This window comes from Chelonoidis abingdonii, chromosome 16 (genome assembly GCF_003597395.2).
Source record: "Chelonoidis abingdonii isolate Lonesome George chromosome 16, CheloAbing_2.0, whole genome shotgun sequence".
Taxonomy (NCBI): Eukaryota; Metazoa; Chordata; order Testudines; family Testudinidae; genus Chelonoidis; species Chelonoidis abingdonii.
Window position 1 is genome coordinate 14344247 of NC_133784.1, and position 23864 is coordinate 14368110.

Genomic DNA, 23864 nt, shown 5'->3' on the forward strand with positions numbered 1-23864 from the left:
CCTGAAATATGAGCGGAGTACAAACTAGGAGAGTCATGCCAGCTCGGATGTCGCCCGAGTAACAAGGTCCGCGGCAGATGTTGAGGAACGCAGGACAATCTGACGATAAGTGGGCTACTGGAACAAACATTCAGGACGAGACAAGAGAACCTGGAATTGAGGGAATGCTACACAACAGTAGACCTAATGAGAGGGGATATATGAAATGTATGAGGGACTATGGATGGACAAAAAACCTACATCCACACTTACTGAGAAACAGCTAGTTACCCAACGCTTCAACATAGTAGAGAGCTGCTCTCACAGCTTGAGATAGACCACCTCACATTACATCCCAGACTCAAGAAGACCTGGAAGAACAAGTGAATGTGCAGCCCACCCTGAAGCTGAAATTCACTGCCACCCCCTCCATTGCAGAGCACGGTCAGCTGATATGAGGACATAAGATCATGCAGAAACTAGCTAAGTCAATCCTTGAGACCGATTCAAAGGCTCAGTGAGAAGTACCATCAGATAGTATGTTAGATGACAGTAGAGCCTCTGACAAACCTACTACCACCATAACTCAACAATGAACTGGTATACGCTAGAGGCCTGTAATCCTGGAGAGGCTTGGCTACACGATCAAGAAGAACAACAGTATGTACCCATCTGGAAAATGAGGTTGGAGGATAAGATCAAGCGACTGCGAGAAGTAGCAGCTGGTGGAACACAGAAGGGTGTGGAGATTAAGGATAAGACCGGCTACTGAAAAATACAAGGCCTGACCCATCTGAAGCCCTAGAGACTGCTAAACAAAGGCTCACAGCACTGAGCTACCAGGCTAAGGAGATACACTAGAGAAGCAAAGGCAAAAAAGTAAATGCCCTGTTCTCCAAAGAACCATCCAAGGTGTACTCCCAACAGTGCAACAACACAATAACGCAGAGCCACCAGCAGCAGAAACTGAACAGTACTGGAAGAACATAAGGAGAAAGAGAGACTCATACACCAGTGGCAAAGTGGCTGCAGGATCTGAGAACGAGCACAGCAATCTCCGCACAACAGAACAGTCACCAATCACAGTAGAAGACATCCACAGCGGGTCAAGACATGAAACTGGACAGCACCTGGACACCAGACATGATCCACACCTACTGCTAAAGAAACAAACAGCAGTGCAAGAACGCCTAGCAGCACAGAATACGCTGCTAGCAGCAGGCTCCCATCCAAATGGCTACACAAGGAAGGACAGTGCTGATCATAAGAGACCCCGCAAGGGAACAGAACTGTCAACTACCAGCCAAACCTGCCTCCCACAACATGGAGAGTCCTACAGGCATCATAGCCGCCAAGCTACAGACCATATGGGCCATACATGAGCCAAGCCAGAAGGGCAGTGGGGAACAACACCAGAGGCTCAACACCAGTGCTCGTAGATAGAGCAAGTCGCCCAAGACTCAAGTCTAGCAGACCAATCGAGCACAGCCTGGATTGCTACAGGAAAGCCTCACGCTCATGCCGCACACGTGGATCTGTGAATGTCTGGCGCTATACAAAGTCAACAGGACGCTAAGGACCTTCCTCAAGAACTCACTGGACCTATGGAAGACACCACTAGGAGTCAACTCAAGGCAGCTTGCAACAGTGGCCATCAATGCGGATATACCAAGGTGTGCACTGTCCCCGCTGCTGTTCTGCATAGGCTTAAACCCCTCAGCCAGATAATCACAAGGACTGGATACGGGTACAGGTCAGGAGTGGAACTGCCATCAGCAACCTCCTCTACTGGATGACATCAAGCTGTATGCTAAGATGAACAAGACATCGACTCGCTAATCACCGACGCGGATCTACAGTGAGGATATTGGGAGTCATTCGGACTGAGAAGTGTGGCCGGATGGTAGTGAAGAGGGAAGGTAGTCAGGCTGATGGTGGAACTACCAGCGGGCCAATAGCAGACTACAACATACGACCAGCTACAAGTACCTTGGTGTTCCACAGTCACATGGAAACCACGATGAGGAGGCAAGGAAGAACATCAACATCCAAGTATCACCAAGGATAAGCAGGTCCTGAAGAGCCAGCTCAGTGGGAAGAATAAGATCCACGCCATCAACCAGATACCCTGCCGGTCATCAAATACCCTGCCGGTATAGTGAGGCTGGCCAAAGGGGACATGGAGGCTGCCGATGTGAAGACCCGAAGCTCCTTACAATGCACGAAGATTTCCACCCAAGTCCAACACCCAGAGACTGTATACCGCCGGAAGGAAGGCGGTGGGACTTGTGGCGTCAAAGCCACTGTCCTGGACGACTGGATATCCAGGGTACATCAGTAAGATGGCCCCAAAGATGAGCTGCTGAGAGAATGCCTGAGGCAGCAGCAGACATGGAGGGAAGACGAAGCAGAGTGCATGGCATGACAAGACCTGCATGGGATGTACCATCGACAGATAGCTGAGGTGGCTGACATTGGGAATCCTACCAGGTGGCTGGAAAGGCTGGACTAAAAGACAGCACTGAGGCACTGATCATAGCAGACAGGAACAGGCACTGAGCACCAGATCCATTGAAGCGAGGTCTACCACACTAGAGAGGACCCAAGGTGCAGACTGCGCAGAGAGGCCTCAGAGACAGTCCAACACATAGTGGCAGGATGTAAGATGCAGGCAGGAACAGCATACACTGAACGGCACCAAAGTGGCTGGCATTGTGTACAGGAACATCTGCACAGCGTATGGCTAGACCCTCCAAGACCAGATGGGAGATTCCACAGAAGTTGTGGAGAAGAGCAGGGCTAAGATTCTGTGGGACTTCCAGATCCAGACGGACAGGCAGGTACTGGCCAATCAACCAGACATCGTGGTAATAGACAAGGAGCAGAAGACAGCGGTGGTGATAGATATAGCAGTGCCAAGTGACAGCAACATCAGGAAGAAGATATCGAGAAGCTGGAGAAGTACCAGGCCTGAAAGAGAACTAGAGAGGATGTGGAAAGTGAAGGCAAAGTGGTCCCAGTGGTGTAGGAGCACTGGGGCTGAGACCCTACGCTGGGTGAGTGGGTCCAACAGATCCCAGGAACAACATCAGAGCTCTCTGTCCAGAGAGTGCAGTACTAGGAACAGCTAAGATACTGCGCAAACACTCAAATCCCGGCCTTGGTAGAGGACCCGAGGTTGAGGAAGACACATACCACCCATTGGGGTGAGAGGAATTTTTTTTAGTCTTATATATTTTACACCCACGCGCGTGCGTGCACACACACACACATTATACATGCACGCCTGCCGACGCACACACACAACATATATTATACATGCACACGCGCGTGCGCACCATGAGTTATAAGTTTTAAACAACAGTTCAATACAGTACACAGTGATGATGACTGTGAGCTTGGTTGAGGTGGAGGAATCACAGGGTGGGATTTTCCCTTACTGCTAAATGATGACTCGCAATTGGCTGAGGCCTCGGGTCCTCTGTCTCACTCTGCAAGGCAGCAGGAATGGAGGGAGATATGCACATTTCCCTTAAGTACACTGCCTTGTTAATTAGATCAGCTTGCTAAGACCACAGCTGCTGACAGCTCCCTCAGTCCTAGCCCTGTTCTGTGGAGATGGGGTAAGCAGCGGGTGCAGGATAAGGGGAGAGGGGACTCCCTGCTCTTAGCCCCCCTCTCCTTCCCCGCGCAGCACAGCAAGCAGGAGTCTCGGAAGCAGGCTCCAAGGCAGAGGGCATGAGCCAGCACTGGCAGTGGGGGGAGCGGACCAGGCTGAGCTGAACTGCAGGCAGCTGCTGCATAGGGAACTTAGGGGAGTGGGAGCTGATAGAGGGCTGCTGGTCCATGCTGGTTCCAAGCCCCCACGAGCTAGCTGCAACGGGCTGTTTTTCCTGCAAGCAGTAGACAAAGCAGGCAGCTGCCAAAGGATGTTAGAAGGGAGCATTACACAATTTTAAACTAGCATGATCCCTAATTGATCAGCAATGTAAGAATGAAATAATGTTCACCGGGAGGACTTTAAGTGAGATGTTACTGTACTGTATTTGCTTTTTATTAATTTGTATTTTATTTTGTCTCTGCTGCTGCCTGATTGTGTACTTCCAGTTACAAATGCGATGTGTGGTTAACTGGTCAGTTTGTAATGCTGGTGTTCATAACTCTGAGTTCTACTGTATTTCGCTATTCTCTATGGCAGCTCCTGCTGGGCTCCGTTAGGCCATGATGGTTCTGTGGTGGCCAGAACCTCCTCTACAAATCAGGGTATTCCCCAGTGTGCCTCCTGCTTGGGGGGTTGGGACTGTAGCAGTTGAGGAACTGCCCCCACACATCTATTTTTAAAAAATATTGAGTAGATCTGGGTCTTGTCATTAATAGTCATCATTTAAAAATAGACAAGAGCAGAGTGAGGCGATTTGGTATCAGGATTCACATCAGCATGAACTGTGATAGCTTGTCTTTCCCCCCAGAATACTGTATGTTCATCTTGTGACCTGTGGTTAGGAAACCACACTCTTCTTGTGTGCCACTGCCTAATGGCAGTTTAATTGTAGGTGCTTTTGAATGGCAACTGTTTTATTTTCCCTGTCTAAGTCTCTTCCCTCCCCTCCTCCTTGATTCTAAGAGCTGAACCATCGTAAGAACATAAACGTCCATACTGGGTCAGACCAAAGGTCCATCTATCCCAGTATCCTGTCTTCCAACAGTGTCCAATGCTAGGTACCCCAGAGGGAATGAACAGAACAGGTAATCATCAAGTGATCCATCCCCTGTTGCCCATTCCCAGCTTCTGGCAAACAGAGGGTAGGGACCATCGCTGCCCATCCTGCCTAATAGCCATTAATGGACCTATCCTCCATGAACTTATCTAGTTCTTTTTGGAACCCTTTTTCTATGCAGCGCAGCAGATGTATAAAAGACCAAGGTACTTTCTATGACATTGTTTATCCCTCTCTTTCCTCTTCCTTCACCTGAGAATGCACCTTTTTTAAAGTTGAAACTGCAGAGTGCAGGGAGCTGGTTGTATAGGGTACTGCACAGGCAGGCTCATTAACTGTTTAGGCACCAGGTCATTTAAACATTTTGCAAAAGTTAAATTTTGATCCAGATAAGTTGATTGTTTCACCAAGGTTGAGTGTTGGAATCCTCCCCTTTAAGAGGAAATGTCTACCGTAAGGGCTCAGCCCAGTGCCAGAAGGAATCCTGACAGAGGGTAGAGCATGGTGGATCTTCACCATTCCAGTCTCTATTATTCCAAGCTCAGGACACTGGCGATATTAAACCGACCTCCACAGAATCACTAGTTTGCATTGGTTCACAAAATGATGTGGATAATGTATAACACAACATGTTTATTTTTCTTCTCTCTGAAGTGTGTTTTATTTTAATGTAATTTCTGTAGTACACACTTAACAGGATATCCCCCTTCCTTCAACTTGGAGACAAATACCTCTCTGGAAAGTAACTAACTCATATGTGTTTTCTCAGATAAATACATAAAGAGTTGTATTAATCATATATTTTGATGATTGACTTTTTATGTAGAACTTTATTTAATCTGCATTTTAATGTGATTTATCCTCACATTATTTTAATACAGTTCAGACATATTTGCGTGTTTAATGGGCTGTCTTTAAGAATTGCTAACTTGTTTAATTTTGCATACAGAATTTATTCATGTTCAACATGGATTTTATAGTTCTGGTTAAACTGTATTACACTGAGGAAAATAGAAGTACAGTAAGAGGTATCAGTGGAGTAAAGTTTGACGTGCTCACTGAAGAAGTTCATGTTGTAATTACCTTGTAAATACCTATGTGGACTAGCATACCATACTTTTCACTCTTTGTGTTAGTGTAGTACATTTTACTGCTTCTATATAAAAAACTCTTACAGACTTTCTGTGACATATGCATAGCAGCTCACAGTACCGCACCTGTGTACCTTAGCTTTTGGGCTGTGGGGGGAAGGGTAAAATAACATATTTGAGCAATAAAGCATTATCAATTTCTAAATTATAAAAAAAATATTTTAGATGCATTTACTGTTGCATTAAAGAAAGATTTTGAATTTAACTTTATAGGTTTCTTTAAAAAGAGTATTTCAGAAGTATCAGTTTCCAGAGCAACATAATACTGACAGCTTGTAAAAATTGCAAATAAGGTTTATTAATTTCATAATCTTACACTATTTAGCTGAATCCATCCTGAACCCAGGTTCTCTTGACTTAATCAAGAAACTATACCTTCTGCTGTGCCTAAGAATTTGTTTATTAAAAGATCAGAGTGTGAAATTTCATGTCTGTTTAACACTCAGTAATTCACCATTAAACTGCTTGACACAAGCTCAATTTATGTTAATACTGTCTTGATTAAGTAGCACTTATTACCATCCACTATCATTTTGCCAAATCTAGTTCCTAGAAGATGTCTCAATAAAGGAGCCGCCAAGCTATGGCATGTTCCATGTTAAATAGAGCATATTGTATTAATATCTCACATTTAAATAGCACCTTTCATTCCAAGGTATTTTAGTACCAGGGAAGTACAGCAATTCTAGAAGGGGAAATGTTGTATTATGACCAGAACAAATTCATACCCTGTGATACATTTTTATACCTTCTACACACTGCTCATATCACTTACACTTTTTAAAGTCTTGTTGAAAATATTCATCTGGTATCTTGCATGGAACTCTGTTTATGTACCTTGTGTGGAAGAGGGTCTGACCAAACCTGCCTAGATTTGAGCAGATGCCTCTAGGGACACTAAATATTTAAAACCTCATGTTTAAACCACTAAGTTACCACCTCCAGTCAAGCCTGAACCTCCATTGCACTTGTCTCATTTTCTTTTAAAATCATTTTAACTTTCCACAGAAAATGTTTGCATCAAAACTTCTCTTTCTCAAAATCCTTTCCATGCCTTCTCTAGTCACATACTCCAAGTTTCATTCACAACACTCTCTGTCTGGGTTCTGTGGACGGGAGAGAGGTTTGTTCTTCCTTTGCAGCACTTCCCTCCCTTCCTCTAGGTTGTAACATTCCTAATTTAATCCTCACAGCTCCCTTTTAAGTATTACTTACCTCCATTTTACAGGTCCAGGACAGCCTTTTTAAAAATATGGGTGCAAGCCAGGGCTGTGCACATGTAAAGTTAGATGAGCATGTACTCGATGCTTTGCATGTGCAATTCATGGGCACACAAATTTGCACCATGGAGACATTTCCAAAGTCTCTTTGTGAAGATAGGTTTAAGATGTTCCAAAGCTGATGTCTGACCCACGACCTCAGGTAAATCAGTAGCCTTATTCTGTTCATCTGAAAAAGGGTGTTGATAATGTTTTACACTTGCGTAGTGGTTATGGGTGCAGAGAGTGGGTATGGGTGCAGAGGAAAAGGAACATGCTAGCCTGGGCAGTGATCTGCTAATCTCAGAGCTATATCAATATGTGTTGTGAATTTGAATTCAGGCCCTGTAGTTAGTTGACCAGTTGTTATAACATATGAGTTTCTCAGGGAGATATTTTGCCTGGGGGTGTGTGTAGCTACAGTGACCTCTATTTCTGCTAGTGTCCATAGTCTGTGGGCTGCCTTATTTCCTGGGGAGAGCACTGTGGGCAGTGGGCAGTGTCCTTTACCATTGTGATTTGTGTTGTGTAATTATAGAGCTACATACAAGTCCTTACTGCTTTACAGCACAGAGAGAGGCAGTGCTCCTGAGTTGAAGGACTTAGACTAACTCAAACATATCCCCACAGTCTGTGAGCTGCACTATGAATTGTGAGCAAAGGGGAATAGTAGGGCCACGTAGAGTTGCCAACTTTCTGATATCACAAAACCGAACACCTCTGCTCTGCTCCATGCCCCGTCCCTTCTCTAAGGCCCAGCCCACCGCTCATTCTCTCTCACCCTCATTCACTTTCACTGGGCTGGGGTTGGGGTATGGGGGGGCATGAGGGCTCTGGATGGGGGTGTGGACTCTGGAGTGAGGCCAGGGATGAGGGGTTTGGGGTACAGGAGAGGGCTGGGGCAAGGGTTGGGTGCAGGGGGGTTGAGGGCTCTGCCTGGTGGTGCAGGCTCTGGGGTGGGGCCAGGGATGAGGATTGGGGTGTAGCAGGTGCTCTGGTCTGGGACTTGGGGGGTTTGGAGGATGAGAGGGGGATCAGGGATGGGGCAGCGGGTTGGGGCCCAGGAGGGGGTCAGTGGTGCAGGCTCCAGGCAATGTTTACTCCAGCAGCTCCCAGAAGCAGCGACATGTACCCTCTCCAGCTCCTATGTGGAGACACAGCCAGGCGGCTCTGCGTGCTGTCCCACCCGCAGGCACTGTCCCCGCAGCTTCCATTAACCGCGGTTCTCAGCCAATGGGAGCTGAGGGGGCAGCGCTTGGGGCAGGGGTAGTGTGCTGAGCCCCCTGGCTGCCCCTACACATAGGAGCCAGTGGGGGGACATGCTGGCTGCTTCCCAGGAGCTGTGTAGCGCGGAGGCTAGCAGGGAGCCTGCCAGCCCTACTGTATGGCGCCGCCAACCAGACAGTCAATGGCCTGGTTAGTGGTGCTGACTGGAACCGCTAGGATCTCTTTTCAACTGAATGTTCTGGTCGAAAACTGGACACCTGGTCACCTTAGGGCCATGGCTGTGAGGATTCCTGTCCCCGTTTTTGATTTGGTTGTCCCTGCCCACTAGTTTTCTTATGGATGAGTCTGGAGGGTAGGTAAGCAAGGTGGTGACCTTCCTCCACCCCCCTTTAGGCTCATTTGTTCCTGCCATTCATCAGCTGCATTATTGATGAGATAGATGGGTAAGAGGAGGGACTGGATGGGAGTGAATTCTGAGTTTGATTTAGTGTTGGCATTGTAACGTTTGAAGGAAATCAAAGATATGGCGAGTGAGAGCTGATGAGAGATCCAGTGAGGGCTTTTTGAGGCTCTAGTGGTCCTTGTAGTGGAGTCCTCCTGTATTATGCATGCTCTTTGAGCTCTTAGCCAAGCTGTTCTGAAAGCATGATGGGAAAGGATGAAAGGAAATTAAGCGTGTGATGCCACACACCAGTAGGAAGAAGGGGCTGTTAAAAGTTTTGTGGCAAACTAGTAATTTGAGCAGTGTGTTTGAAAGAAAGAAGGCAAATGTCTGCCCTGAATGACCAGGAGGCTACAGGGCGCTGCTGTTCCAGCAGCAGCACTCTGTGCCTTGGACCAACTGGGGAGTCCCTCGGGAACATGCAGTAGTATACAGACCCAGAGAAATCTCTTTCCAACCACCGCTCTTCTCCCCCATTTCTTCCTCACCAAACTGGTGTGGTTTGAAAGAAGCCATTCATTCTTTGTAACTGCTTTCAGAGATGGTGCTAAGACACATTCCAGATATGTCCATTAATGTCCCATAGGATAGTGTTATGGACAGTGTCACTCAAGAAGGCTTTGGCATGTTAGGAATGATTGTAATGGCTAAGACTTGTCCTCATGGCTCCCAGATCAGGCACCAGGATCTTCTCGTTCTAGGCTGAGTCTAAAGATGATGTTATTGTGCTAGTGGCCATTTCTTTAAATATATTCAGCTTTCCTTAGAGCTTTAAACTGGTTCATTTTGGGATTCTTCCCCCCCTCCATCTTTCCATCTTTTGTTATCACTACTTCATGCTGGAGAAGCGTTGTGCATCCCAAAGGGCTTTTTGGTGGGGTCAGAGATAGGAGGCTTTTAATGTGGTGGATCCATTTCCGTAATTGATCTGGGATATTTGTGCTGTGACCATTTTCTTCTCCGATTCCTCAGAGACTCCACTGTGAGTGGCCAGGATGTAAAATTAGTTATCGCAGATGAGCAGAAAAGTGAGAGCCCAGTGCAGCAGCTGGGAACTACCTTGGGAAGGAAGGACAGAACATGTTTCGTACTGGTGGGGGAGTGGCACTATATGTGAAAGAAAGCATAGAATCAAATGAAATAATAATCTTAAATGAACCAAACTGTACCAAAGAATCTCTATGAATAGTAATTCCATGCTGGAAGAATAATAATGTAGCAGTAAGGATATATTACTGACCACCTTACCAGGATGGTGATAGTGACTGTGAAATGCTCAGGGAGATTAGAGAGGCTATTCAAATAAAAAACTCAATAATAATGGGGGATTTCAGCTATCCCCATATTTCAAAGCAATTGTTAGTCATCAACAAATTGTTTCGTTCCCAGTTGCTCTGATGTTGCTTCGGGCTGTGCTGGGGAGCAAATTTTTACTACCACTTTTCTCACTTAAAATATATGGAACTATAACAAAGAGAAGGAACAGGGAGGGATAGCTCAGTGGTTTGAGCATTGGTCTGCTAAACCTAGGGTTGTGAGTTCAGTCCTTGAGGGGACTATTTAGGGTTTTGGGGCAAAAAGCTGGGGATTGGTCCTGCTTTGAGCAGGGGGGTTGAACTAGATGACCTCTCAAGGTCCCTTCTAATCCTGATATTCTATAAACAGGGCAGGGATAAGGGAAAATGTCACTTAACCCTCTCTAACAACAGAAGAAGCTAGGGTAAGTCAGAGGGCTTCCCTGTCACCATCCCAACCCCCCTGTTTTTTCAATTGGGAAGGTCAATATTTTTTTCTAAAGGGCTGTGAAGAAGATTCCCTGGTAAATGACTTGGAACTAAGGTTAGGAGGTTGTTACAGGAGTGGTTGGGTGAGATTCTGTGGCCTGCATTGTGCAGGAGGTCAGACTCAATGATCATAATGGTCCCTTCTGACCTTAAGTCTATGAGACTGGGTACATATCATCTCAGGAGAGGATGCTGAGATAAAGTTTCCTGACACCTTAAATGACTGCTTTTTGGAGCAACTAGTCCTGGAACCCACAAGAGGAGAGGCAATTCTTGATTTAGTCCTAAGTAGAGCACAGGGTCAGGTCCAAGAGGTGAATATAGCTGGACTACTTGGTAATAGTGACCAGAATATAATTAAATTTAATATCCCTGTGGCAGGGAAAACACTGCAGCAGCTCAACATTATAGCATTTAATTTCAGTAAGGGGAACTACACAAAAATGAGGAGGTTAGTTAAACAAAAATTAAAAGGTACAGCACCAAAAGTAAAATCCCTGCAAACTTCATGGAAACTTTTAAAAGACACCATAATAGAGGCTCAACTTAAATGTGTATCCCAAATTAAAAAACTTAGTAAGAGAACCCAAAAAAGTGCCGCTGTGGCCTAACAGCAAAGTAAAAGAAGCAGTGAGAGACAAAAAGGCATCCCTTAAAAAGTGGAAATTAAATCCTAGTGAGGATTTAGAAAATAGAAAGGAGCATAAACTCTGGCAAATGAAGTGTAAAAATATAATTAGGAAGGCCAAAGAAGAGTGTGAAGAACAGCTAGACAAAGACTCAAACAGTAGTAGCAAACATTTTTTTAAGTATATCAGAAGCAGGAAGCCTGCTACACAACCAGTGGGGCCACTGAATGATCAAGATGCTCAAGGAGCACTCAAGGATTATAGGGCCATTGCAGAGAAACTAAATGAAATCTTTGCATCTGTCTTCACGGCTGAGGATGTGAGGGAGATTCCCAAACCTGAACCATTCTTTTTAGGTGACAAATCTGAGGAACTGTCCCACATTGAGGTTTCATTCGAGGGGGTTTTGGAACAAATTGATAAACTAAACAGTAATAAGTCACCAGGACCAGCTGGTGTTCACCCAAGAGTTCTGAAGGAACTCAGATGTGAAATTGCAGGACTACTAACTGTAGTCTGTAACCTATCATTTAAATCAGCTTCTGTACCAAATGACTGGGGGATAGCTAATGTGATGCCAATTTTTTAAAAGGGCTCCAGAGGTGATCCCGGCAATTACAGGCCGGTAAGCCTCACTTCAGTATCGGGCAAACTGGTTGAAACTATAGTAAAGAACAAAATTGTCAGATACATAGATGAACATCATTTGTTAGGGAAGAGTCAACATGGTTTTTGTAAAGGGAAATCATGCCTCACTAATCTACTAGAAATCTTTGAGGGGGTCAACAAGCATGTGGACAAGGCAGGTCCAGTGGATATAGTGTACTTAGATTTTCAGAAAGCCTTCGACAAGGTCCCTCACCAAAGGCTCTTAAGAAAAGTAAGCTGTCATGGGTTAAGAGGCAAGGTCCTCTCATGGATCAGTAACTGGTTAAAAGATAGAAAACAAAGGATAGGAATAAATGGTCAGTTTTCAGGATGGCGAGAGGTAGATAGTAGTGTCCCCCAGGAGTCTGGGCCCAGTCCTATTCAACATATTCATAATGATCCATAAAAAGGAGTAAACAGTGAGGCGTCAACATTAGCAGATGATACAAAACTACTCAAAATAGTTAAGTCCCAGGCAGACTGCGAAGAGCTACAAAAGGATCTATCAAAACTGGGTGACTGGGCAAAAAATGGCAGATGAAATTCAGTGTTGATAAATGCAAAGTAATGCACATTGGAAAACATAATCCTAACTGTATATATAAATTGATGGGGTCTAAATTAGCTGTTACCACTCAAGACAGAGATCTTGGAGTCACTGTGGATAATTCTCTGTAGACATCCACTCATTGTGCAGCGGCTGTCACAAAAGCGAGCAGAATGTTGGGAATCATTAAGCAAGGGATAGATAATAAGACAGAAAATATCATATTGCCTCTATATAAATCCCTGGTACGCCCATATCTTGAATACTGTGTGCAGATGTGGTTTCTCCTTCTCAAGAAAGATGTATTGGAATTGGAAAAGGTTCAAAAAAGGGCAACAAAAATTATTAGGGGTATGGAATGGCTTCCGTGTGAGGAGAGAAAAGAAAATAGAAAAGAGATGACTAAGAGGTGTATGATAGATGTCTATAAAATCAGGACTGGTGTGGAGAAATTAAATAAGGAAGTGTTATTTACTCCTTCTCATAACACAAGAACTAGACATCACCAACTGAAATAAATAGGCAGCAGGTTTAAAACAAAAAGAAATATTTCTTCACACAACACACAGTCAGCCTGTGGAACTCTGTGCCAGAGGATGTTGTGAAGGCCAAGACTGCAATAAGGTTCAAAAAAGAACTAGATAGATTCATGGAGGATAGGTCCATCAATGGCTGTTAGCAAAGATGGGCAGGGATGGTGTGCTTAGCCTCTGTTTGTCAGAAACTGGGAATGGGAGACGGGATGGATCACTTGATGGTTACCTGTTCTTTGTATTCCCTCTGAGGCACCTGGCATTGGCCACTGTCAGAAGAGAGGATACTGAGCTAGATGGACCCTTGGTCTGACCCAGCACAGCAATTCTTATGTTCATGAGTAAATCTTGGGTATGTCTTAATTTAATAAACGTACTCTCTTAAGCTTTGTCTACACTAGCACTTTTGTCGGTGAAAGCCCCTGACCAACATAAGTTTCACCGACAAAAGTGCTGTTGTGGACAGTGCTATATTGGTGGGAGATGATCTCCTGCCGACATAGCTATTGCTACTTGGTAGGAGTGTTCAATTATGCTGGCAGGAGAGCTCTCTCCTGCCAGCACAGAGCAGCTACATGCGAGATCTTACAGCGGCACAGCTGCAGCAGTACAGGTCTGTAGGGTAGAAATAGCCTTAGGAAGGGCTGCAGAGTGGTACATGGGAAGCAGAGGAGCACAGAGCTATAGGAAAATAGCCACAAACCCAGTACCAGGAACTGCTTTGCTTCTGTGTGCGTAGACTTTCACTGAACTCAGCCATCTTCAAAAAAATCATGGCTGGGGTAATATTTTCAAAGCATCTAAATCACTTGGAAGCCTAAACTCCATTGACTTGCACTGGGCATTATGCTCTTAGGTGACTTAGGTGCTTTTTAAATGTTTACCCTAGATTCCCTAAGAGTCTTTAACAACCACTCATTGGATACGAAGATTTGCTGCTTTCCCTGGGAGAATCATCTCTGAATACTCTTGTACATAAAGTACTTTTGGGATGGGTGTTGGGTGAGAATGTTGGATTTAACTTTGTTGAAGAACTGTAAGGACTGTTAGGAAGACACTATAGTGCACACTGTACTTTAAAAATGGGCTGGGGAATCATAAATGCGTTATAGCCACTGCAAGTGACATAAACAGGGAAGATGAGCGGAAATGGTAGTTCCTTAGAAACTTGTTTGAGTCTGTTGAGAATTGCATTTGCAGATACCTGCTCTTGATACAGTCACCCTTGCCAGTGCAGCTGCAATACTCTCTCTACCTGAGACACTAGCTACTTTTACTTCTTGCACTTTGTCTATGCTACTAACATTACCTGTTGCTAGCTTGTGTCAGCAGTGAGTGCATCTGAACATAGTTTAACTGCAAGTGTTGCTGATGGCAAACCATGATCAGTAATGATTCAGAAAGCATCATTAAAGCTTTGTTCTTGGCTATACCTGCAATTAAACTATGTGCAGCAGTGGTTCAGCTACACCAATTTCCAATGCCTGTTGTTGGCAGCAGACAGTTTTTGTAACATAGAGCAGGCCTTTGAACATAGGGTGCAGCCGTGTTAATTAATTGGTGATTGCAATGTAATTACTCCTCCCCCCCCCCATCATTATATGCAGGGTTAGTGACACGTTGTGAAAGGGATAAATTGTAAAAGTTTCAGAAAGCTTCAGCTGGAAGTTTCCACCAGTCTGGGAAGATGGGTAAGTGGCAGAGAAGCCCAGACTGGTGGGGTCTCATGCAGAAATTCTGCTTATGAGGTAGGAAAATGTTCTTTTGTGACACTTGTGGATAACTGCAGGAAATTTCCCTGATACCCTTTTGAGGCTGTTGTATGTTTTTAGCTCACTTTTGCGGAGTACTCATATGCTTGTTTGGGTATCTAAATCAAGTCTCTGTGGTGTTACTGTCTCTTTAAAATGGAATAAGCAGGTACACTGATGCAAAAAACAGCTCAGCAAAGCAGGAGCTAGGAGTCTCTGTGTAGCTACATTAGGCAGCAAAGTGGGAGACCCATGCTTGGATTTGAATTCGGTCTTCCACTCCTCCTGTCTGTAAATGGCTTAATATTGCAAAGGAATGTGCTCAACCACTAGGGGTAAGGTGCAGGCCCTGTGACTTTAAACAAAGGAGACGTGCCTTATCCTCCATTGTGACTGCTACAAGGGAGGAGAGATTGGGAAATAAAAAAGAAACTGCCCAAGTGTGAGAGAGCAGGGAAACACCACTCCCTTCCATCTGAGGCAGTGTGACTGGAAAGTCCTGCTCTGGAGAACAGGTGAGCTTACCCTGGGAAATAAGGGGGAGGGAGAGCAGAGAGACAATGTTTTATATAAGGCACTCTGACTCCATTTGGGTGTTTACTAATCCTGCCTTGCTTAATAATGTCAGTACATGAATGTACTAACATTAATGTCCAACTAAGCTTTGAAGTTAGAGCCATAAAGCAGAGTTCACGACATTGCGGCTCTTTGGCTGGAGATCATTGTCTGCAAGGCCAGCTACTTGGATCTGTTACGGGTTGAAGCCCTTTGACAAAAAGGAAAATCTATGAACACCGTTTTTAGTAACTGAAAATGTACAAATTTATGGAGAGTTTTATATGGGGAAAACAAGAAAAACTGTGGATACCCAAAGGCAGCAGAGTCCATTATTTTTTGGCACCTACAATTTTCTTTTTCTTGGCCCAATTAGCATTTGAGATTAAACTCTTAGGAATGGTTCCTGCCTCAGAAACATTCATAGATAAGTGTATGTGCATTTTATACAGTATGGACCATGATTTTTTCAGTAAGGAGATCCCAGGCAGTAGAACAAGGAATCTCTCCGCCTCCTGTCAGTGTGTAAACATAATGGCTGTCCCTACATGTCTTTTTCGCAAGCTTTCTGCCCTCTATACTACCACCAGTGCAGCTTCACCAGCAATGCTGAGAGTGTGAGCGTGGGGCACAGGGTTTTACCACTGTGTCATCTCGCTCTACTTGCTGCTGGTTTAGATGAGGAGGTTTATCAGACTCTGTGTTAGTGCTTCCACCATTCCACCAGGATGGCATTAACAGTGGGGAAATGGAGGGCGTTCTTAAGAAAAATGCCAGTGTAGACAAGCCGAAAGGTGCTTACTGTGGAAGGAGTTGGTCTAGTGTTCACCCTCTTGTTTGGCTTTGCCATGCCCTGCTCACCCCATCCCAGCCCATCTGCTCACTATCCTCCTACTCTGTAACTATCTGAACTACTTACTGCTGTGGGCGGTGCATCCCACTCCCTGAGCATTGTACTTGTGGGAGTGCACGTGAGAGAAGGAGGGAGGAGCAAGTACATGTGTTTCTAATGTAAGGGCAAGAACATTTTGGGGGAGTGGGATGGATGTTTGGCTGGGAAGCTGCACTCATCCTTATCTTCTGAGATAAAGGTGAACCAAGCTGGAGTAGGCATGTGAGGTGTGTAGGGCCCAGTGTGGCCTGGGGCAGGGAGGAATGGCTGCCAAGAGCTCCAATGCATTTGGAGTGACGCAGATGGGGGGGAGAGAGATTTTCCCAGTGTTTGACAGGAATGTGTGCGCCTAATTTGTAGGGAAAACTGCTTCCAGAGAAATATAATTTTGTATTTATTCCTATGGAGACAGTAGAATATATGAATCCGCAATAACTTTGATGCTGCAGTCCTTTCTGCTTTCATGTGTTCCTCCGAGTGTGGGCAGTACCACCGATTCAGAGACTCTTTTAGAGACTAGCTGAGAGATGTCAGCCCTAAAGCCTGGTCATTTCAGGCAGGAAAAGCATCCAGAGTGGGGTGGGGATTAGGGGCAACTACCTGTAAAATCCCTAGCACCCAGGCAAGGCTGGAACAGCTGAGTAGGTGAGAGCACAGCTTGATATTTCTTTAAAGCTGTCCATGGCTGACAGAGCATCCACCCACAACACTGGTAAACAGCACATGGCAAACAGCAAGCACTGCCTTGCACTTCTTCCCACGTGTGCAGCAGGACCAACACTGGGAGCAGCAACTGACAGTGATGGCCAACATCTCTGCTGCTGACCCAAGCCAATGAATCGCAATTCTGTCCAGCTTGTAAAGCAATGAGTTTAGGACCCAGCCAGTGTGTTTGGTCAGTCACTTCCTGACTTCGTGCATTCTCCCATGCTGCTAATGAGTTCCCTATGCAGTAATCTGCTTCCAAGCCTCTCTCAGCTGCCAGAGGAAAACCTTTATTCAACAAAAATCCCCAAACCTGTAAATGTATTCATGGTATAGCCCTTGACTTTGGGAGCTGAGGGATTCCCCAGTAGAAAACACCATAGTGCTAAAAGCTGCAGGCTCTCAATCAATGCCATTGGAGAGCAGCGTGTGTGATCTTACAGAGCCTGTGCAGCCACAGAAAAAACAACTTCCATTAGAAATCTTGCCCTGGGGGTGGGGGAAGTGAGTACGCTCCCCACAGTCCCCTGCAATTTCTCCTCTTGGGATCCTGCTGTAAATTGAACCCTGCACATGTCCGGTTTTGAAACTGGAACTAGTCACCCTCTGGCTGTGTTTTCTAAATCCACCCAAGGTATGAGAGTGAGTGAGTGAATGAATAGAACATAGCTTCAGAGCCTTTCAGTGCCCCAAGACTCCCAGCAAGGTGCATGGCAAAGCTGTTTTGTACCGCCTGCAGCAGCAGTTCTGAGTTAGTTGAATGGCCTGGGTCTGGGTATGCATAGGCCCTTTGAAGCTAACTTGCAAGGGATTGATGAAGAGTATTCCGCAGGGCTTTTCCATCTCTGACTTTGAAGGGACATCATCTCTGAGGCTCCTCCTCACAAAGTGGAGCCTGTTTAGAGTGTACTGGGGCCCAAGTATGTTCCTTAAAGGTGTCTTATAAAATAAAAAGAAAAAACTGGTTTATATGTCTTCCTGCAGCCTCACAATGGATAAAGAAGCCGTTAAGTTATTTTTTAATGTTTTTGAGAGCTGGTAGTGCGAAGGTTTATAGTTGTGGTTTGGCATGCTAAGGAATATGGGCATGCTAAGTCTGCGTTTCCCTGGATTTACTGGACTCACTGAAGAGCACATTGGGGGACTCAAAGGGATGTATTTGTAGCATTTTCAGCCCTTAATTGAGGGTATAGCAGTTTAGAATCTGTAGCAGACTTTTTTTTTCCTGAGTGCTCTCTCAGACATTTGACTTAAAGGTGACCTCAATGTAGATATATTTTTAAGTTGGACTTGTATCCTTTTCACTTCTTTATGATATCTACAGAGAGACAGAATGTTTTATTTTTTAAAAAGCGTTTTTCTCCTTTTTTTATTTTATCTTAAAAATATCAGGGTTGTCAAGTATAGTCTTCCCTGGTTTTGCTGGAGGAACTCCTTGGGAGGAGGGGCACCAGTGTGAATTGGGAGCTCTCTCACTTTAACTGAAAGGCCAGAGAGGGTTAGATCTTTAACAGAAACTTCCTTTCTCTGTAATGTGTGTTAGCCATTAGCATTAAATAGATGTTAACAAAATCAAACAAAATATTACAAAGTCCCTTTCTTTCACAGCTGCCTGACTTCTTCTCCCATGGCTCTTGCAATGTCATTTCATTAGTTCTCTAGGAATGCTGGAGTTTTCAGGGCAGAACAAGATCGGAATTTCAAACACGAAGGGTTCATTTTCTATTCTTTTTGTTTGTTTGTTTTTTGGGCAACAACCCAGCAACTCTGACACCTTGCTGTGGAAGGACAGCTTGTACCTACTTTATCAATATTCAAGTGGTACTCAAAGGATTGGAGCTCCTTTAGGATTGGAGCTTCTATAGTATAAATATACTATTATAGCTCTGAATACTCTTCTTCATATAAATGTCTCATCCCTTTTTGAACACTGCTGAACTCATATGGCAATGAGTTCCACTGACTGACTGAGCATAGCATCAAAAAGTATTTTCTATAATCAGTTTTGAATTTGATACCTTTCTGTTTCAATGAGTGTGTCTCCTTGTTCTTGTGTTATTGGACAAAGTGAATGGAAATTCCTGATCTACCTTCTTTGTACTGTTGATTATTTCAGAATGTTATCAAGTCTCTTCTTACTCCTCTCCTCTTTAAGGCTTTCTCTACATTGGACTTTTGTTGGTAAAACTTTTGTCATTCAGGGGTGTGAAAAACACTCCCCACCCCCTGAACAATAAAAGTTTTACCAATGAAAAGCGTCAGCGTGAACAGTGCTTTGTCAGTGGGAGAGCTCTCCTGTTGACAAAGCTACCATTGCTCATTGGGGGTGGAAGTTTTTTGTCAGCAGGAGAGCTCTTTCCTGCTGATAAACGGCAGCTACACTGTGTATCTTTTAGCAGCATAGCTGTAGTGGCATTGCTGTGTTGCTAAAAGGTGCGTAGTGTAGACATAACCTTAGGTAAACAGTTAGGGTTGCCAACTTTCTAATAGCACAAAACCAAACACTCCTGCTCCGTCCCCTACCCTGCCCCTTCTCTGAGGCCACTCACTCCGTCCTCCAACCTCACTCACTTTCACCAGGCTGAAGCTGGAGGTTGGGGTGTAGGAGGCAGGTAATGACTACGCCTGGGGGTACAGGCTCTGGGTGGGGCTGAGGATGAGGGATTTTGGGTGCAGGAGAGGCCTCTGGGCTGGGGCAGGGTGTTGGAGTGTTAAGGGGGTGTGGGGTGCAGGAGGGGACTTGGGGCAGGGGATTGGGGTGCCTATGTTATGAAGCAGTTGCCTTGCACAAGTATTTATGGATGGCAGAATGGAACTTTTTCTGGCATGGACTTGTAGAGCCTCTGAAATTGAATGGCAGAGTTGTTTCCTGGTAAATTGGAATCTACGTTTCCATTTTTACTAGTAACCTTTTCTGTCAAATTAAGCAATGATGCTGGGCACTTGGATTCCCTGATGCTTCCAGCAATGAAGAGGATGTGTAATAGTGCCTGTAATTATAAGATCAGGTGTTTGATGCAACATATGAATGCGCTCATCTCACAATGTTAAGGTGCCAATGTGCCTTGTTTTGTCAGTATCTATTTATCAGCAAAGACTTTAGTTCCCTCTTCATGTTGCCTGCTTTACAAAGCATTGACTTTTGTGTGCTTTGCAACCTGCACCTGTGAACTTCTGCTGGGGATTGATGAAAGGTCAGGGCAGTCAAGCCAGAGTAACTTTTATTTTTACTCAAATGAGGGATGGGGAAAGAGTTGCCTGGTTTGAGAGAGAATTTCATTGTGATGGATTAACTTTCCCTTGAATGATTGTTTTATGGTACAGCCGAATGAGAGATTGTAAATTGGCTGACAGCAGTGAACCCAACCAGTGTGATTAAAACCAGCTGTGTGGGAAGGGAGTTGGGAGGGGAAGTAGCCTCCATCTTCAGCTTTCCTCATTTGTGCTTCATTCTGACTGACTAAGCTCACTCTGCTTGTAGTCAGGTGTAATGTGCCCAGAAGTCCCTCCCATACACTATAGTGCCATAAAGCTCCATCAGCAAAAGACAAAGTGAAGTTCATGAGCAGTTTTCCAGGCCCCCCTGGTTATAATGTCCCAGACATGCGCTGCCATGCAGTGATGAGAGAGGATTCTGTGGACCTTTGAAAATATATTACTGGATTGAATTTTTCCATTCTCATACTTTGCTCTACTATGATCAAAACCATGTGAATATTTCCTTTGGTGCTTCATCAGTGAGCATCTCACATTAAAATGGAAAAGGAAAATACCTGTCTGCAGACATTCTAAGCCACATCAGTGCAGTTATTTGCTTTAATTACATATTGCACACAACCCCTAGCTTCTGGAAGTCTACTGTGCACTTCTTCCCTCAAGTCATCTTTGCTGTGTGTATTTATCGGACTGGCTGTCCTCCCAAGGAAGATGAGGCTCCTCATCCAGAATTTCTAGTGATCTGCATGAAAGTGCTCCTCTTGAGATCTGTTTTGACTCCATGTTCAATACATGTGCTGTCCTGCTCCTGCAGCAAGTATTAAAAAACAGAGACAGTCTTTGTGTTTCCTTGTAGCTTAGTTTCTTAAATATTATTGTGCATCTTTCTAGAGTTGTCAGAAACACTTGCCAGGAGCACAGCTCAAGGCACTGTTGTAACCCCAGCAAACATAGTTCACCAACCTGGTCTAGTTAAAGGTAGGCAAGGCATTCTTAGCTCCTTCCTCAGACTGTCTGGGCTTCTGCCTTAAACAGCTGGATAGGTTTGCTGCAAGTTGTTGCACAACTGCTGTTTGTGATGGGTGAGTGACCTATTCTCTAAGTATCCCTTAGCTACCTCACAGAGGGCTGTGTAATTTTTTTATGAAGCACTTTGAGTTTCTTGGATGGAAAGAGCTATCGAAGTGCAAAATATGATGATGATGTACTTACATGTACTGCCTCAGAAGACCATGTTCTTCCATTCCTGTTCCTTGTCTGTTCTTATTTCTTTTTGGCCTACTTTTTTTGGCTTTATTACGTTGTTTACTCTTTCACCTTTGTTTAATCTGTGATTAGTTTTTTATTACTGAGCAGAGGCCAACTTTCCTGCTACAAAGGGAATAATTTAAATTGTTGTCAACATGAATTTTGAGTACTAGGAAAGCTTTGTCTAGAGCAGGGGTGGGCAAACTATGGCCCATGGGCCGGATCCGGTCTGTGAGCTGTTTTAAGCCAGCCTGCGAGCTGCACCATGCAGCTCAGTCCCACTGTGGTGTTCCGGCCGGGGCGCTGGGTCAGGGGCCGGACCACGCTGCTCGGACCCGCTCTGGCTGCGTCAGGGGCTGGACTACATGGCTCAGCCCCACTTTGGGGCACTGGATTGGGGGCCACACCATGCAGCTCAGCCCTGCTCTGGCAGGGGCTCTGGGTTGGGGGCCGCACCACGCAGCTTGGCCATGCTCCAGCTGGGTCAGGGGCCGGACCACACCGCTGGCCTCGCTCCGGCACTCTGGCTAGGGCTCTGGGTCGGGGGCCAGACCATGGTGCTCCGTCCTGCTCCGGCACTCTGGCTGGCATGCTGGGTCGGGGGCCAGACCACGCTGCTCGGCCCCGCTCCAGTGCTCTGGCTGGCATGTTGGGTGAGGGGCCAGACCATTGGCTCAGCCTCGCTCTGGCCAGGTGCAGGGTCAGAGTCACACCACGTGGCTTGGTTCCACTCAGGCCGGCGCACTGGGTCGGGGGCCGCACCACGCTTGAGGTAAGAGCTGCTCGGAGCCTGCACCCCTGAGCCTTTCCCATGTCCCAACCCCCTGCTCTAGCCCTGATCCCCCTCCTGCTCTCCAAATCCCTTGATCCTCTCCCCAGCCCCACCCAAACCCCAATTTTATGAGCCTTCATGGCTACCATACAATTTCTATTCCCCAATGTGGCCATCGGGCCAAAAAGTTTGCCCACTCCTGGTCTAGAGGCTCAAATGGCTGAGGCAAGGGGCTAGGGTATCCCTTGCCCCCATTTTACTGGTGCTTCTGCCTGTCTGCTGTGGGGAAAAGCTGTTCAGTGGGTTTGGATTAGATGCAAAAACGATATTGAGAGAGTAAAATTCTGCGTTTCCTTGGAACAGGAAATGATATGCATAGGCTCAGACTCAGTTTGGAGTGAGAAAATGACCCTTTACCTTATAACTGCCTGATACTATGTTCATCATCCCCTTGGCTTCTCTGAGGAGCTTCAGGAAAGCCAACCAAGGTGCTTCTGCCTGCTTAGATATAACCTTTCCCCAACCCACTGTCTGGAACTGCAGTGCTAAACACATTCATTTATTCAGCAGTTGTGCATGTGTGTGTGTATTTTTGTGTTCCCTGAAACTTCCCATCTAGAAGTTGCTGTGCTTTTAGGATATGATCACTGCACTAATGAATTCATCAATCACAATAATCTGATTAAATTGATGGGGGAGAAGGAGAGTGAGCCAGTAGATGATATAAATAGATTATTTTAAGATATAAGAGATACCCAATTAGCTACTGACTCACTCAGCATTTAAATGGAAGTGTTGCACGAGAGATTTACTGGTAACCAACACAATAAATTACACTCTATGGTTTCATGGCTGAGAGTGCGACATGCAGGCTGTTAGTGGGACCCATAAATAAAACAGAGTGGTGAGTTACTGTAGGGAAGAGACACCAGTTCTGTATTGCCCTGTTTTTATAGGCATGTGTGAAATGGGTAGGATGTTTACAAAAGGAATGGGGGTGAGGGAGACCAACATGGATGTGAAGTCTTGTATCAGACCCTGTGGCAGCACCCGGGGAGAAGGGTGGAGAGCACACAAGACTATAATTGGAAAGAGTGTAGAATTGTTTGCCCCTGAGGTTTTGAAGGTCAATCCTCCAGAGGACAGAGATAATAGAAAGGAAGCTTTCTGTCCGGAAAGCATATGTTTTTGTGGAGATTACACTCTGTATAGATTAGGACTTTTGGGAGTGAGGGAATGGAAAGATGTGGCTGGAATACAGGACCATCTGCCAGTAGCTTGGCATAGTCATTCCATTAATGCGAAGCTTTTTAATGTGGGTCCAGCTGAGGTAGACCAGGGAGAGAGCAATAAAGGCAGACAACTCTTACCCAGTATCCTTTAGGGAGGGGAAAGGTTTGTTTATATGCTCTGTTCTGGTAACTTGTGAGATGTGGCTTTTTTAGCAGAAGCTTTGGTTGGAAGCTTTTAGTCTTGTCCTTGCTGAATTCAGGGATGTAGAGTGGGGTTTGCTGCAGGGAGGAGAAGTTTATATAACGGGTTTTGAGCAGAGCACTTGAACTGGGGAGGAGGAGCTGGGGGAAGGAAACTTGCCAGATGGTATGTATGTGTGTCTTTCGTTATTGCCTTTCCCTGTGGGACACTTCTGAACGTCAAGATGCCCTGTATTTTCTATTCTGCCTTTGCTGTGGTAGTAGAGGGTTCAAGAAGAGGCCAGAACTTTCAGATAACAAACCAGGGGGCCCTGTTGGGGGCGGGGATGTGGATAGGGGTCAGGGGAGCAGTTAAGGGACTGGGAGCAGTGGGGG

General features: G+C 45.4%; 1 protein-coding gene across 6 annotated transcripts in view; it reads left to right on the forward strand.

Annotated features, from left to right (window-relative positions):
- The window catches only part of NDST2 (N-deacetylase and N-sulfotransferase 2), a 266023-nt gene that overhangs the window by 126464 nt on the left and 115695 nt on the right, over positions 1-23864 (forward strand). The window lies entirely within an intron of this gene.